The following is a 17689-nucleotide window of genomic DNA, read 5'->3' as shown; positions in this document are numbered from 1 at the left end:
TTCACTTCGCAGAAAACCATATTTTGTGGTTGCCATGTATCTTTGAAAAGAAGGACGCGCTCAACAAAAGAAAAGAGATTGCAGCCACTCTTCTTTTATATGAAGGTATCGATACATAAATATTGAATGTTACAAGTGAATTTTTAGTGGAAAGTTCAACACTTAAGACTATATTATGAATGCTTTTGTATCAAACAAATTCCACATAATTAGTATAAGGCACGTGTAGGTATAAGTACAAGCCATCATGTATTAACGGACCCTTTACAGTTTCTTTTTTCATTTTTTTTCAAGCGCCTTATTTGTCTATCATTAATGTATGTCATTAACGAATTTTCGGGATAATATGTTAAATTGTTTGTATTATAATATTTCACATGACCTTCATTTATCATGTATTATATTCAGTGAATGTTAAAGAGTGCTGTCCTGCATGTGGTTGGAAACCAGAAGGGGAGGAAAAGTTGGTTAGAATTTTAAAATTTTAAAATCATTTCATTCTAAGATTGTAAAGTAGAAAAAAATGTCATCATTTTGCTATTTGATTTGCTATATCACCGTGTGGAAAATTAACAGATTCTATTGATCTATAATAGATTTTTGAGTTACGAATATATCGCTGTATGTATTTAAAGAGGAAACTTGGTAATCCGGTATAACAATAGAAAATTGTAGAAACGTATACCGTTATACGCATTGAAATACATTCAGGCCAATATCTAGGTCAAGTTACAGCTTAAACAAATTCACATGTCCGAAATACTCAAATGAGTATCAATGACTTTATATGCCGATCAATGTCATATTTTATGACGAAAACACTGGCAGAGTAAAACTGTACATAATGTGCCTACTTTATTGATATTGTGCCTAATTTATTGATATGTTTGAAATAAAATCGTTCAATAAGTTTATGATGTCTTAATTTAGAAAAAAGAACGAATAAGGTTTTTTGAATACCATTAATTGATTTATTGTTGTCCATTGTACCGTACATATAATTATTATGATATATTTTAGATGCGTTGTGGGATGTGCGAGTGCTACTTCCACAAGAAGCTGCACTGCGTATGGGAAGCTCTACACAGTGCAGGATCGGACACTTTCATTTGCAAACGATGCGAATATAATGTGGAATAATGCCTACGTTAAGGACTTTAAAATGTGCGGGATGTGTTAGCCTAAGATAGACGACATTGGATGTATTACTTTCCTTTCTTTGTCTACATGAGACACTTCTAGTCAAAACATCAAGTCCAGTTATTTAATATTGAAAAAATGTCATATTGTTACTTACTATGAATAGTTGCATGAGTCAATGTGGACGAGCAAATTGTTGTCTTTCAGAAGTTTTGAATGTCATACGGGATAAAATAAGGTTAACAACTCCCACCTTCGTTATATTTTATTGGTCGATGCTAAGTATGAACAATTAAAATAGTCCATGTCGGCATTTTCATGTTAGATGAAACGCAAATATATGAAGTGTTGTTTGCAGATGTATCATTTCTGACCATATTGGAAATAACGTAATTTTCAAAAATAAATATCAAACACTCGTTTTCAAATACAATATTCTGTGTTTCCGCTTGAACCGATTACTCAATCCCAATTGCGTATTCGGTATTGTTATACGTTATGCATTCATGTATGCCTCAAAGGGTCTCCCTGTTGGGTTAAGTTTGTAAATATATGTTTCTTGCCCAAACTCTGTTTAACTGGCCACTGAATAAAAACAATTTCGTATGTATTACTATGCTTTTTGAAGCCAGTATAAAGAGCGATATAATTATTGAATGTTTTTACTGAACTTAATTTTTTATCTGACATTACTCATGGTCTGACAGACTATCGCAAACACATTCATATGGGTAGATTTCACATTTAATTTACAAATGTAGCATAGCCTCCTTCCAAGTTGGTGGATGGGGGAGTTATATAGGACTTACTATGTCTAGTTATTCTGTCTGTGTTAAACTTAACTTGATTAGAATGTAACATTTAAATATGATGGTATTTCTAATATTTTAAATTGAGTCGCATTTATAAAATAACAAGACTGGCTTAAAACCAGATATAAAAGACTGAGCATGGTAGGAGTATGCTCTTCTGTGGTTGCATGTGTTATTCCACTCTAATTTGGAGGCATATATTATAATAATTGGGTCCACCCACCATTGTGATAAATGACGAGAGAAGCTTAAGAAATACCAGCAGATTTTATTTTAGTTTTAGTTTTGCAAATAAGTGCATATATTATAAGCACAGATCATTAATGCAAGCCATAAATGTCTTGTCAACTTTGCTTTTATATAGGTGTTTTACCGGTCTGTGTTTAACATATATTTGATGTATTCTATATATTTGATGATGTTTCAGTGATCAAAATAATCAAATACTTAGTTTTGAGTCAATAAATTGCTTTGAAAAAAAAATATTTAGATTACAAAAAAAACATATTTGATTGCTCTTGAAATAATGGTGTATTCAAACAGAGACTCAAGGCTGGTTTTACAAATAAGGAACATAAAAATATATTTCTATTGTTAAAGTATAATTGCTTATACTTGTCAAATTGTTGCATAATGACTGAATCAATCGATGAAAAAAGTTATGTTTTGATATTTTTATTTTATTATTATGTTGTATACTTTGAGTATAATGACTGTATATTGTTTTGTTTCCAACAGATAGTTCGGAACAATGAGCTAAATCAATTTTTTAAATGCTTTATTTTACTTTCTGTGTTATATATAATGATATAGTGTTGGCCTTAATTTTTATTTTATTCCAAAAAAGGAAGTCTTCAATAAGGCGTTAACAGGAGAGAGAGTATATAGATATTTTATTGTAGAAGTTTAAGCCTAATGACTGTCTATTGTTTTATTTCGGATAGTTTTGAACAAGGCCCGTATAATCTATATGCTGAATGGTTTCTATTACTTTTGGTGTTGTATATAATTGCGCAGTGTTTGCCTTGATACTTTCTTTTGTTCCAAAAAGGAAGTATTTAGTAAGGCGTTTACAGTAGTACATGTGTATGGCAGTGTTATAATGTAAGCCTAATGACCGTCTATATTTTGTTTCGGATAAAAAGTTTGGAACAAGGTGTTAATAAACTATATTTTGAATGGTTTATATTCATTTCTGTGTTGTAAATAATTTTATAGTTTTTGCCTTAATACTTTTTTGTTTTACATAGGAAGTCTATAAGGCGCTAACAGTAGCATAAAAATATGGTGTTTTTATGAAAAGCATAAAAACACGTACTACATTTTAGCTGTAAATGTTATGATTTAATGTGACTTGTTTTATTAAAAAAAAGCCTTAAGAAATATTAATTAATTTGCAAAATATCAGTTCTTCATGCATCTTGCAAGATATTGTATCTGACAAGGTCTGGTTACTTTTCAATTAAATCTCGGGTTATAATTTATTACAAAAACATAATGCATCACTTTACAGAGAACAAAAAAGACCATTTGGAGTTTGTATTAACAGTATCGTAGATTTTTTTTCTGTTTTTTATTTATCAAATTAACAAATTTGTCTTTGCAGTTGATATTTTACTTGAATGAGAAAAACTGTACATTATACTATCAAAACGAAAGTATTGTTAACGAATTTTGACTTTAGACAAAACTTGTTTTATGTTTATTGTTATATCTTAATGCATGTACGATATTTACTCAAATTGCGATTATCAATATTTATGTTGTTTTTATTAACTTATAATTCTTTTGAGTACTGTTGGTTCTGAGAAACATCTGTTTACATTACAACTATGTGTTGTATAATAGTTTTCAAAAATCTAAGATTTAAAATTAAATCAAGTGTTACATTTATGTTAAAATAACAAGACCGACATAAAATACGGATAAGAAAGACTAAGCATGCCACAACATCTAGTGACATGTGATGCAATCTTCTGCTGAACTTGTCAGACCTTTATTATTCGGTTGACATTTAAACACATGTTCGCAACAAAGAGATTTTAAATGCCCCCTGATCGAATGATCGGGGGTATATTGTGTTTGGCCTGTCTGTCTGTCATTGTATGCATGTGTCTGTGTGTCTGTCCCAAAACGTGAACCTTGGTCAAAACTTTTACAATATTGAAGATAGCAACATGAAATTTGGCATTTTGAGTGGTGAAATGTCTAGTTCATCCTTCAAGGTCAAATGTCAAATATATGGCTTCAAAGCGGCACAGTAGGGGGCATTTTTGTTTCACAAACACAGTTCTTGTTTTCTATTTGAATGGATTTCGTTTATAATTTCAAAAATAATGTTTGGTACTTAACAAATAAGTGCATATAACTCAAATAGATTATTATTGAAAAGCCGTACAAATCTAGTCAGTTTTACGTTTAAATAGATGTTTGATGTTGTGTAATATATATGTGCTGTTTTGATAAATATATAAATGTGATGTTGTGAAAGTGAAATGTATTATGATGAATATTAATTATTATCTAAGTTAAATTAAGTTCAATTAAAAGGTGTATACATTAGTCAAGCATATGGAATTTGTTTTATGTGCATCCTTCCCGTACATATTTTAAAGCAAATGCAAACAAGTAAATAAAAAAACGCTTTAACAGCATGAACACCAAGAACACCAAAAACAACCATAATATTACAATATCACCATGATCGTATTTATTGCTACAACATCTGCTGATATTCTAGCTGAAACTACCATATTATTTTACGTGAATAACAATCAATAATACATTAAAAGAGCACAAATGTTATTTCAAAACTTAACCTGTTTTGTATTGACTTTCATTCACATGCGTTTGTTCACTTTCCCGGCCCGAAGTCGCATAATGTGACTACCAAGATTGTGTCCATGCACTCGTTAATAATAAACTAACTAGACTGCGAATTTTTGGACAAATGTTGTAATACAGTGTCAATTACTATGTAATTAAGGTTTAATTAAAGATATTTAAATTTTTACAAAGATGAGATTTTGATTTAGTCTCCATCTGTTTGTGGCGTAGATGGTGCGGGTGGGAAACTGGTGTACACTGGGAAAACACCTGTCCAGTATGTAATAACCATGCTTAATATACTGATATTATGCCCATACTTCACCTGTTGTTATATGTTCATGACAGCAGTCAAGGCATTATATTCTATTTTCAACATATAGAACATATTTCACCTAGTGTTATATGTTCATGACTGCAGTCAAGGCATGGTATTCTAGTGTCAACATATAGAAGGTTCCGCCTGTTCTTATCTGCTCATGACAACAGCCAAGGCATGGTATTCTAGTGTCAACATATAGAAAATGCTCCGCCTATTGTTATGCGTTCATGACAACAGCCAAGGCATGGTATTCTATTGTCAACATATAGAACATGCTCCGCTTGTTGTTATACGCTCGTGACAACAGCCAAGGCATGGTATGCTATTTCCAACATATAGAACATGCTCTGCCTGTTCTTATACGTTCATGACAACAGCTAAGGCATGGTATTCTGTTGTCAACATATAGAACATGCTACACCTGGTGTTATATGTTCATGAAAGCAGTCAATGCTTGGTATTCCATTGTCAACATATAGAACATGCCCCGCCTGTTGTTATGCGTTCATGACAACATCCAAAGCATGGTTTTTGGTTGTCAACATATAGAACATATTTCACCTGGTGTTATCTGTTCATGACAGCAGTCAAGGCATGATATTTTAATGTCAACATACAGAACAGGCTCCTTCTGTTGTTATTCGTTCATGACAAGGCATGGTATTCTATTGTCAACATATAGAACATGCTCCGCCTATTGTTATACGTTTATGACAACAGCCAAGGCATTGTAGTATATTGTTAACATATAGAACATGCTCCGCTTGTTGTTGTACGCTCGTTACAACAGCCAAGACATGATATTATATTGCCAACATATAGAGCATGCTCCGCCTGTTGTTATGCGTTCATGACAACAGCCAAGGTATGGCATTTTGTTGTCAACATATAAAACATACTTCACCTGGTGCCATATGTTCATGACAGCAGTCAAGGCATAATATTTTATTGTCAACTTACACAACATGCTCCGTCTGTTGTTACACGTTCAAGACAACAGCCAAGGCATGGTATTCTATTGTCAACATATAGAACATGCTCCGCCTATTGCTATACGTTCATGACAACAGCCAAGGCATGGTATTCTATTGTCGACATATAGAACTTGCTCGGCTTGTTGTTATACGCTCGTGACAACAGCCAAGGCAAGGTATTATATTGCCAACATATAGAACATGCTCCGCCTATTGTTATACGTTCATGACAACAGCCAAGGCATGATATATTATTGTCAACATACAGAACATGCTCCGCCTGCTATTATACGTACATGACAACAATCAAGGCATGTTATTTTATTGTTAACATATAACACATGCCTCGCCTGTTGTTATACGTCCAAGACAACAGCCAAGGCATGATAGTATATTGTCATTGTCAACATATAAACCATGCACCGTTTGTTGTTATATGTTCATGACAACAGCCAAGACGTGGTTTTCTATTGTCAGTATATGGAACATGCTCCGCCTGTTCTTATCTGTTCATGACAACAGCCAAGGGATCTAGAACATGCTCCATCTGGTCTTGTTATATGTTCATGACAACAGCCAAGGCGTAGTTTTCTATTGGCAACCTATAGGACTGGCCCCGCCTGTTGTTTTACGTTCATGACAACAGTAAAGGTATGATATTCTGTTGTCAACATATAGAACATGCTCCACCTGGTGTTCTATGTTCATGATAGCAGTCAAGGCATGATATTTTATTTTCAACATATAGAACATGCTCCGCCTATTGTTATCCGTTCATGACAACAGCCAAGGCATGGTATTCTATTGTCAACTTACAGAACATGCTCCACCTGGTGTTATATGTTCATGCCAACAGCCAAGACGCCAACAGCCAAGAAATGGTATTCTATTGTCAACATACAGAACATGCTCTACCTGATGTTATATGTCAATGACAACAGCCAAGGCATGGTATTCTATTTTCAACATATGAACCGAGCACCTTTTTTTATAATGTATGTTCATTACAACAGCCAAGACGTGGTATTCTATTGTAAACATATAGTACGTTTTCCGCCTATTGTTATACGTTAATGACAACAGTAAAGGTATGATATTTTATGGTCAACATACAGAACATGCTCCACCTGCTGTTATACGTACATGACAACAATCAAGGCATGTTATTCTATTGACAACATATAGAACATGCTCCGGTTATTGTTTTACCGGACCATAAAGAACATGCTACAGCTGGTGTAATATGTTCATGATAGCAGTCAATGCATGATATTTTATTGTCAACTCACAGGCCATGCTTCGTCTGTTGTTTTACGTTCATGAAAACAGCCAAAGCCTGGTTTTCTATTGCCAACATATAAAACACGTCCCGCCTATTGTAATACGTTCATGACAACAGCCAAGGCATGGTATTCTATTGTCAACATATAGAACATGCTCCACTTTTTTTATACGCTCGTGACAACAGCCAAGGCATTGTATTCTATTGCCAACATATAGAACATGCTCCGCCAGTTGTTATGCGTTCATGACAAGAGCCAAAATATGGTATTTTGCTGTCAACATATAGAACATATTTAACCTGGTGATGTATGTTTATGACAGCAGTCAGGGCATGATACGTTTTGTCAACTTACAAAACATGCTGCGTCTGTTATACGTACATGACAACAATCAATGCATGTTATTCTATTGACAACATATAGAACATGCTCCGGTTATTGTTTTACGTTCATGACAACAGCCAAGGCATGGTATTCTATTGTCAACATAAAGAACATGCTCCGCTTGTTGTTATACGCTCGTGACAACAGCCAAGGCATGGTAAGCTATTGAAAACATATAGAACATGCTCCGCCCGTTGTTATGCGTTCATGACAACAGCCAAGGCATGGTATTTTGTTGTCAACATATAGAACATATTTCACCTGGTGTTATATGTTCATGACAGCAGTCAGGGTATGATACTTTATTGTTAACTTACAGAACAACATGCTCCGTCTGTTATACGTACATGACAACAATCAAGGCATGTTATTCTATTGACAACATATAGAACATGCTCCGGTTATTGTTTTACGTCCATGACAACAGGCATGGCATGGTATTCTATTGTCAACATATAGAACATGCTCCGCATATTGTTATACGTTCATGACAACAGCAAAGGCATGGTATTCTATTGTCAACATATAGAACATGCTCCGCTTGTTGTTATACGCTCGTGACAACAGCCAAGGCATGGTATGCTATTGAAAACATATAGAACATGCTCCGGTTATTGTTTTACGTCCATGACAACAGGCATGGCATGGTATTCTATTGTCAACATATAGAACATGCTCCGCATATTGTTATACGTTCATGACAACAGCCAAGGCATGGTATTCTATTGTCAACATATAGAACATGCTGCGCGTGTTGTTATACGTTCATGACAACAGCCAAGGCATGGTATTTTGTTGTCAACATATAGAACATATTTCACCTGGTGTTATATGTTCATGACAGCAGTCAGGGCATATTACTTTATTGTCAACTTACAGAACATGCTCCGTGTGTTGGTAAACGTTCAAGGCAACAGCCAAAGGCATGGTATTCTATTGTCAACTTACACAACATGCTCCGTTTGTTGTTATACGTTCAAGACAACAGCCAAGGCATGGTTTTTTGTTGTCAACATATAGAACATATTTCACCTGGTGTTATATGTTCATGACAGCATTCAAGGCTTTATATTTTATTGTCAACTTGCACAACATGCTCTGTTTGTTGTTATACGTTCATGACAACAGCCAATGCATTGTATTCTATTGTCAACATAAAGAACATGCTCCGCCTGTTGTTATGCGTTTATGACAACAGCCAAGGCATGGTATTTTGTTGTCATCATATAGAACATATTTCACCTGGTGTTATATGTTCATGAAAGCATTCAAGGCATGACATTTTATTGTCAACTTACACAACATGCTCCATCTGTTGTTATGCGTCCATGACTAAAGCCAAGGCATGGTATTCTATTGTCAACATATAGAACATGCTCCGCCTATTGTTATTCGTTCATGACATCAGCCAATGCGTGGTATTCTATTGTCAACATATAGAACATGCTCCGCTTGTTTTTATATGCTCGTGACAACAGCCAATGCATGGTAATTTATTGTCAAAATACAGAACATGCTCTGCATGCTGTTATACGTACATCAAGGCATGTTATTCCATTGTCAACATATAGCACATGCTTCGTCTGTTGTTATACGTCTAAGACAACAGCCAATACGTGGTTTTCAATTGCCAACATATAGAACATTCTCCGACTTTTGTTATACGTTAATGACAACAGCCAAGGCATGGTATTCTTTTGTCAACATATAGAACATGCTCATGTAAATTTTATGATCCTTCAATCAAATACTTGAAATTATAAATATTGGATTTATAGTGCATTAAGCTAAGGTGCTGAGCTATAATCATGCTGTTACCAAGTTAGAGTACATGTGGGTTGGAAACCACGATTTATACTTTTTACCAACATTATATTAAAAGGGCGTATGTATACACCCTTGGTTTAATGTTTGCTTCGTTGATTGAGGTCCATGGAATAGTTTACAAACTTAAATGGTTTTCATGCCCTAATATATGTCATCCTATAAACGACATTTTTATTATTCCCAGTATTTTGTATTTAGTACCGTCATATTTTCTTCCTTTCGACATTTTCATTTTTCACAGTAGTATTTTTTTTAAATTAAGGCTTAAATGAATATAAGATGTTTTGCTATAAATATTTGCATTGTTTTTGTAACATGTTTAAAAAAAAAATCAGATGCATTTTTTTCATTCCTTTCACTAAAAATATTAAGATAAAATTCCCTTCATCTTGTAGTTGATAAAACTCGACCAACCTCTTAATAGCGGCCTTTTATACTGTCCATTGAACTTTTAGTGGACTAATCAACAAATGGCGACCGAAGATATTGCATATTATAAACGAAAAATCGCGTAATTCATAAAAGATAAACTAAATTACATGCATGCAAAATCAGTCATAAAACAGCTTTCGTATGGACCGGTTAGAAATCATATTATATAGGATAATTAAATATAATGCAGTATAAATCAGTATTTACAGTATAATCTTGGTTAGTTCGCCGTGTATACAAATAAAGTTCCTTTGCACAAAAAATTAAATGATCAATACTAGTAAATAATGCTGCCATATGGTACGAGTTATGTTAAATGAACATAAATAGTTTTCGGACCCATACTCAATGAGTATAACGTACGGAAATGTAAACACGAAGTTGTATTGTTTATAACTTGTTGGTTTCCCAGAATCTATTTAAAGTCTCTTGTTGGCGCATGCGCATTACAATACCATGCCTCGCCCGTTGTAGTTGTCCGCCTCCCTTTTGTATTCATGTCATGTTCATGTACAATTTGTTTGTTTCTTTTTAGGCATTTATTTATTGTCCTCCTATCCAATTTAGTGTATTTAGAGAGGGCAGATTTTAACTTTTCATTTTCAATTGTATTTCCTACAATGAAACTCGCCGCCTGTTTAGCGCTGACCCTTTTTTCGGTGGGCGGTGTTTTCTCAATTGCCGATGAAATTGACGACGATACATCTGCTAAAAGAGCGAATGCCACTTTATTTCTCGTTTTGTGTTCGCTTGGCTGTACAACTTGTTTGAATTCCAGACATCTTCTTGTCGTTTTATAAACCGGACTTAATAAATCAATTAGTGATTGCAAGATTGCTGCACGCCTCTGTGGTGAGAAGGGGGTTATTGTATCTTTAAGCGTTTTTAAAGCCCTACATGTCTGCATCCGGTTTTGAAATGGAGTTGTATGTGTTAGAGATTTACTAGAATTGTCTGTGTCGGCATTTATTTCTCTCTTTCTCTGTCTGTAGCGTTTCATACGTTCCCTTGCGAGAAACCTATCGCGTTTACGTTTTCTTTCATTTGATTTGTTTCTATGTTTCTGAACTCTTGACCTATTAATAGCCTTTTTCTTTTCGCGATACCATTTTCGCCTTTCTGAACTACCTAGCGATGGAGGAGGTTTTCCCGATACCTGGAAATAAAAAAGCATGCATAAATTTTCTATTCATAACGGAATCCGGATAGTCTATAATCTCGCCGTTCTTTCTTCAAGGGCGACACACGACACTGGAAGCGATACACGATATTTTGAGCGCCAGTCGCGGCGACGCACGATATTTTGCGCGACAGTCGCGGCGATGCACCATATTTTGCGCGACAGTCGCGGCGACGCACGATATTTTGCCCTTTGAACACGACCGTCGCACTTTACGAACGCGACCGTCGCCATTTATGAACGCGACCGTTGCACTTTTATATGCGAGAAAGTTCCTGTAACTCAGGTAAATCGTTCGAGAGCAAGTAGAGAGAGATCTCAATTCGTGTATTTAGTACACATATAGTTTTGTTTTTGTGATAATTTCTGCATCAATTATAACAAAATAGTTTTAATGTTTTCAACTGTGTAATATTTTTAAAATGTGTACTCCATATGACTTGCGCATGAATTTTTATTTTATTTTTATGCCTGATAAAGCTTTCTGCTGAAACATGGCAGACATACGCATGTGCTGCGCCCATATTCGAACAGGGTCTCCACATTAGACGGCGCTAAGTGCGCTAACCACTGATCTGCAGAGGTATACTATAGCTATAGTTACATGTGCGCTAGGTCAGGAATTCACGTGATTAAGGCCCTAGTGCATTTGTTTGACCTTTTTAGCTCACCTGATTGCTCAGGTGAGCTTTTGTGACCGGTCTTTGTCCGTCGTATGTCCGTCGTACGTCCGTCCGTCCGTAAACATTTGCTCGTGAATACTCTAGAGGCCACATTTCTTGTCCCATCTTCATGAAACTTGGTCAGAAGCTTTGTCCCATTGAAATCTCGGCCGAGTTCGAAACTGGGTTGTGCCTGGTCAAAAACTAGGTAACTAGGTCAAAAAAGAAAAACCTTGTTAACACTGTAGAAGTCAAATTTCATGCCAAATCTTCATGTAACTTTGTCAAAATGTTTGTCTTATTGATATCTTGGTTGAGTTTAAAAGTGGTTCTGATCCGTTGAAAAACATGGCCGCCAGTGGGCGGGGCAGTTTTCCTTATTTGGCTATAGAGAAACCTTGTAAACACTCTAGAAGTCACAATTTTTGCCCAATCATCATGAAAGTTGGTCAAAACATTGGTTCAATTGATGTCTCGGACGAGTTCTAAAATGGTCGAGATCGGTGAAAAAACATGGCCGCCAGTGGGCGGGGCATTTTTCTCTATATGTATATAGTTGCAGTTTTCCTCTTTGGCTATAGAGAAACCTTGTAACACTCTAGAAGTCACATTTTTAGCCCAATCATCATAAAAGTTGGTTAAAACATTGGTTTTATTGATATCTCCGACGAGTTTGAAAATGGTCGGGATCGGTGAAAAAACATGGCCGCCATTGGGCGGGGCATTTTTCTCTATATGTATACAGTGAAAACATGCGAACACAGTAGAAGTCACATGTTTGACCCAATTTTCATGAAATTTGCTCAGAACATTTGTTTTCTTGATACGAGAGTTGAGTTCAAAAATGGTTCCGGTCAGTTGAATAACATGGCTGCTGGGAGGGGGGGGGGTCAGTTTTCTCATTATGCCCCCCCCCCCCCCTTTCGAAGAAGAGGGGGTATATTGTTTTGCTCATGTCGGTCCGTCCGTCAACCAGATGGTTTCCGGATGATAACTCAAGAGCGCTTATGCCAAGGATCATGAAACTTCATAGGTACATTGATCATGACTCGCTGATGACTCCTATTGATTTTCAGGTCACTAGGTCAAAGGTCAAGGTAACGATGACCCGAAATTGTAAAATGGTTTCCGGATGATAACTCAAGAACGCTTACGCCTAGGATCATGAAACTTCATAGGTATATTGATCATGACTCGCAGATGACCCCTATCGATTTTCAGGTTACTAGGTCAAAGGTCAAGGTCACGGTGACCAAAAGCAGTAAAATGGTTTCCGGATGATAACTCAAGAACGCTTATGCCAAGGATCATGAAACTTCATAGATGCATTGATCATGACTCGCAGATAACCCTTATTGATTTTCAGTTCAATAGGTCAAAGGTCAAGGTCACGGTGACTTGACACAGTTAAATGGTTTCCGGATAATAACTCAAGAACGCTTAGGCCTAGGATCATGAAACTTCATAGGTACATTGATCATAACTCGTAAATGACCCCTTTTCATTTTCAGGTCACTAGGTCAAAGGTCAATGTCACAGTGACAAAAAAAGTATTCAACTGACAGTCCATATGGGGGCATACATGTTTTACAAACAGCCCTTGTTAAATTAATTTTGCCGCAGTTGATTACTTTGAGCATTCCCGTCATACCCAGTCCATACTGTCTAATAACACATGTAAAATGTGTTTGTTTTTTCATTTAAAGGACGTTCGACTGAATACTGTTTGTATTTACAAAGCACTTAGTTGAGATTTTTATATACACTGTATCACACAAGTGCTAACTAGCAACTGTATGTACTAAATGTTAACCAGCAATTTACTCCATGTGCCGTATATGGAAAACACCCATATATACGATGTTTGTAAGAAAATGTCAACCAGAAAAATATAATGTATACTATTGTAACATAACGGCGTTTGTGTATCGACTATGATTATATAAATCTAGCGATAAGGTGTTTATATAATTAATTATAATTATGAATTAAACCAAAATGCTCCGATTATCAAATCGGTAATTTTCATAATCAAAACGTTTTGGTTGAATGCATAATTTATATAAACACGTCATCTCTAGATTTAATTCTCCCAGTCGATACACAAAACCCGTTAAAAATCAAATCATATCATTGTATCAAGATTTAAAATTATTTTCAGTTGTCGTTGGTCTCATCTCAACTTTCATGTTTTATATTATAAAATGTCCATGCATGATGTTCATCATTGTAAAAAACATCATCATACTTTTTACACGTGTTTACAGATTATTATCGAAAATAAAAAAATAAAAAAAATATTAATAATGTATAATAAAGATAAAACATTAAATAAACAAAAGAAAAAATGAATATTGTTAACACATTCATATTTGAACAACATGTATAATTAGTACTTTATTGTTTTGTTTTCTTCCAATATTTATTTTTCCTTTGTAGGAATCATGAGACCAAAAACCAACACTCAAACTCGGAAAGCGAAGCAGGCGTACCCAGACGAGACGTCAGCAACACGAATGTCCAACGTGGATGTAATCTTGGATCAAAACCAAAAATGAAATATTCAATAAAGTGAAAATTGAATACAAAAACACACATAATGTTAACTCATCACACAGTCCCAGTCGAATTGCTGTTGCTAGGTGAACATTAGGAGTACGGTGGGATAGTGCGAGAAGAAGCGAGAGCTAGGTGAACATTAGGAGTACGGTGGGATAGTGTGATAAGAAGCGAGAGCTAGGTGAACATTAGGAGTACGGTGGGATAGTGCGAGAAGAAGCGAGAGCTAGGTGAACATTAGGAGTACGGTGGGATAGTGCGAGAAGAAGCGAGAGCTAGGTGAACATTAGGAGTACGGTGGGATAGTGCGAGAAGAAGCGAGAGCTAGGTGAACATTGGGAGTACGGTGGGATAGTGCGAGAAGAAGCGAGAGCTAGGTGAACATTAGGAATACGGTGGGATAGTGCGAGAAGAAGCGAGAGCAAGTTGCTACCTACTTATAGACTTGGACTCGACATGAAAGAAATTTAACCAGATACCCCCTTTCTGTAGAATTCCTTGTTTTAGAGGGATTGCAATCGAGTAGCTTGACTTGAGATAAAACAGACATTTAAGTATATATTTATTCATGTGCACAATGTGTGTTTTAATTTGTCTAGTATTAAATGTAATGGAAGTGCTGACTATATACTTCAGTCAAATAAATGTTAATGTTATGTGTTTCTTGTCGCTTTTGTAAATCCGTCACAATTGCTTGCAAATAATTACTTAAAGCTTTGACCATCATTGAGTCAAACGTTGTTTGTATAACTCTTAAAATGTTCAAAAACTATCAAATATTTTAACTTCCAATGACATAAGATTATACTTCATTTTATATATCTTGTAACAGAGATAATTGAGAAATTTGGAACAAAAGTAATGTTTAATATAACACAATTGCTCATTTGACTTTTTTCGTTTGATTTGCTCCATGCAGTAAAAGAACAACAAAGATTTGCTCCCTCTTTGTGAGAACCAATTACATGGATTTTGCATACATTTTGAACCGATTTGTTTTGTGTTTATTCATTTTATTTCAGAAATGAACACTACGCAGTGTATGTTGTATGATTTTTTAATGAAACAATATTAAATGGCATCATTAAATCACACGTAAATCACAAACTAAATCACTATTGCTATAATATATTTGTAGCGCTCACAAAAAATAAAATGCAATAAAAATAAAGAAACGGAACAAGTAAATATCGTGGTATAAACAGATAGGATTCAAATGTTAATTATGACTGAGAATTGATGATAAAGCTATTATCACAACTATTAAATCAGGGGTAAATCACAAATAAATCACAGACAGGGGAAACCACGTTATACAAGTCATTTGTGTTTATGCCCGTAAGACCCTACAAAGTGAGCTGATATTTTTGTAGGGGGCTTTGCACACTCTGCAGACATGTGTTTTGTCTTCACTATTTGTTTTCAGATGTTCTCGCATATGCACCCGAGTACTTGTACTGTGCTCACATATCACACACTATATCGCTCGAGAGCGCTATATGACAATGACATGTGTCTCTGTTATTGTCGTCTAGATGGAAATGCAGCTCCGCAACAGTTAAAGGGTAACATCCCAACGTGTGATTTTTCATGATATAACAAATTGCGTCTGTGCTTATATCCTCTGGCGCATATAGCACATATATATCGCGCTTCTGCCGTCATGCTGTGTATCTGAAAACATAAAATATGTTTAATTAAATACATATGAATTTTTGTTATACTGTATTCACCGTGCTGTCACCATTAGAGTATTACAATCATATACATAAAATGTGTCATGTGTGTTACCGTTTCAAATATTTCATCCACTTAACCATATATAATAACAATACAACGGGCATTACTAAATCTTCATGTTAAAGCAATTAAATTCAACGTTTACAACAGTACTGTTTAATCCTTACAATGGCCTTAACAGTTGGAAAGAACATGGACATAACCAACAGTAGGATCAATCGAAAGCCTTAACTGCAACTCCGATCGATCTATCACTTGTTATGAATCTATATGTGTGTGCAATGAGTATTGTTTTTATCAAAACGTACATAAATATGCTACTTACCAATTGTTACTAATATAATCCTACCAAAAATACAAGTCCAAAAATACAAGTGCAAATATACGTCATCATCTTTCACTAAAGTATACAACGATCAAAGAAACATGTGTTGATATGTTGCGTCAAATGTGCCATTTTATATCAATCAGTTCGTCTTAATGATAGTGGAATTATTGTGGACTGTTCATCGAAATCAAAAGATTAAATTGAAACCAGACTCCAGAAGGGTGTGTCAGACAGTCGCCAGATTAAGTTGGAACTTGTCAGACATATTGTCTCTCTATCAGATTCCGAGATTTTTGTGAAAGTTTCACATTTTATAGCACTTGCGCAAGACAGCATCGAAGCTATTGTATTTGTTGTGTTTTATGTGCCGGATCAAGAAAATGTTTTGAAATTCTAATAATACTTTTGTTTATTAACTCGACAATAACATCGCTTCAGAAACATAGTTTATAACAACTGGTCGTTTTAGCCGAATATCGACTTGTCGTGCTTGCTTTAAATTTCGTTGTTTGTCGTGTTAGCCAAATTGTTGGTGTTCATTAGACATGTCATTAGATAGTGTTTTTAAGATATTTTTCGGACAAAACACATTTTATATGGAATTATTCACGTCCGCATATATTAAGGCACTGCATAAAGGAATATAAAATATAGATTTTGGAAGATTTAAAATGTGCTTGTCGTGCTTGCGTGCATTGTAACGTAAAAACTAGGAATTTGCCTCGAATGATAGACTAAACTACTCATCTGGTGTCCAATATTTATATACTCGGGAATAGTGCTCAACTTTACCCATAGCTTGCGCGTTATTTCGTCAAAATAGAGTAGGGTAAAGTGATCGTGAGTCGGACAGTGTTTTCCGTTTCGAATGATTTGAGCTATATTTACTGTCAGGACGGTTTCTTCATACTGGTACCCAGCCTATTATTCCCGCTACGCATTTCAACCGTTTTTGCTGGCAAAACAGTTTTGATTTCGCCTATATGTGTTGTTGAATACAGCTACTCCAGTTCGATTGTGAGTCGGACAGTTTTGATATTGAGTCGGACAGTGAGAGATGCCAGAGTAAATGACCATATATTATATGGTTTAATACTATTTTAAGTCAATAATGCAAAAAATATTTGTTCTATTAATGCTTTTTCAATATTTGGTTTATATTGAAATGAATTAATCTAATTAAATGATGTAAAATTACTTATATACTTACGTTATCGACC

At 35.1% G+C, this 17689-nt stretch overlaps 1 long non-coding RNA gene across 1 annotated transcript; it reads left to right on the top strand.

Annotated features, from left to right (window-relative positions):
- Nucleotides 1–418: 418 nt before the first annotated feature.
- LOC127873594 (uncharacterized) lies at nt 419–4519 on the top strand. The gene is made up of 3 exons (XR_008046276.1): nt 419–467; nt 1021–1259; nt 1316–4519. It is a non-coding gene; the product is annotated as an uncharacterized LOC127873594 (long non-coding RNA).
- The last annotated feature ends 13170 nt before the right edge of the window (nt 4520–17689 follow it).

Source organism: Dreissena polymorpha, chromosome 3 (assembly GCF_020536995.1).
Source record: "Dreissena polymorpha isolate Duluth1 chromosome 3, UMN_Dpol_1.0, whole genome shotgun sequence".
NCBI classification, from domain to species: Eukaryota; Metazoa; Mollusca; class Bivalvia; order Myida; family Dreissenidae; genus Dreissena; species Dreissena polymorpha.
Note: the sequence above shows the minus strand (reverse complement) of the source record. Positions and strands in the feature narration are given on the sequence as shown.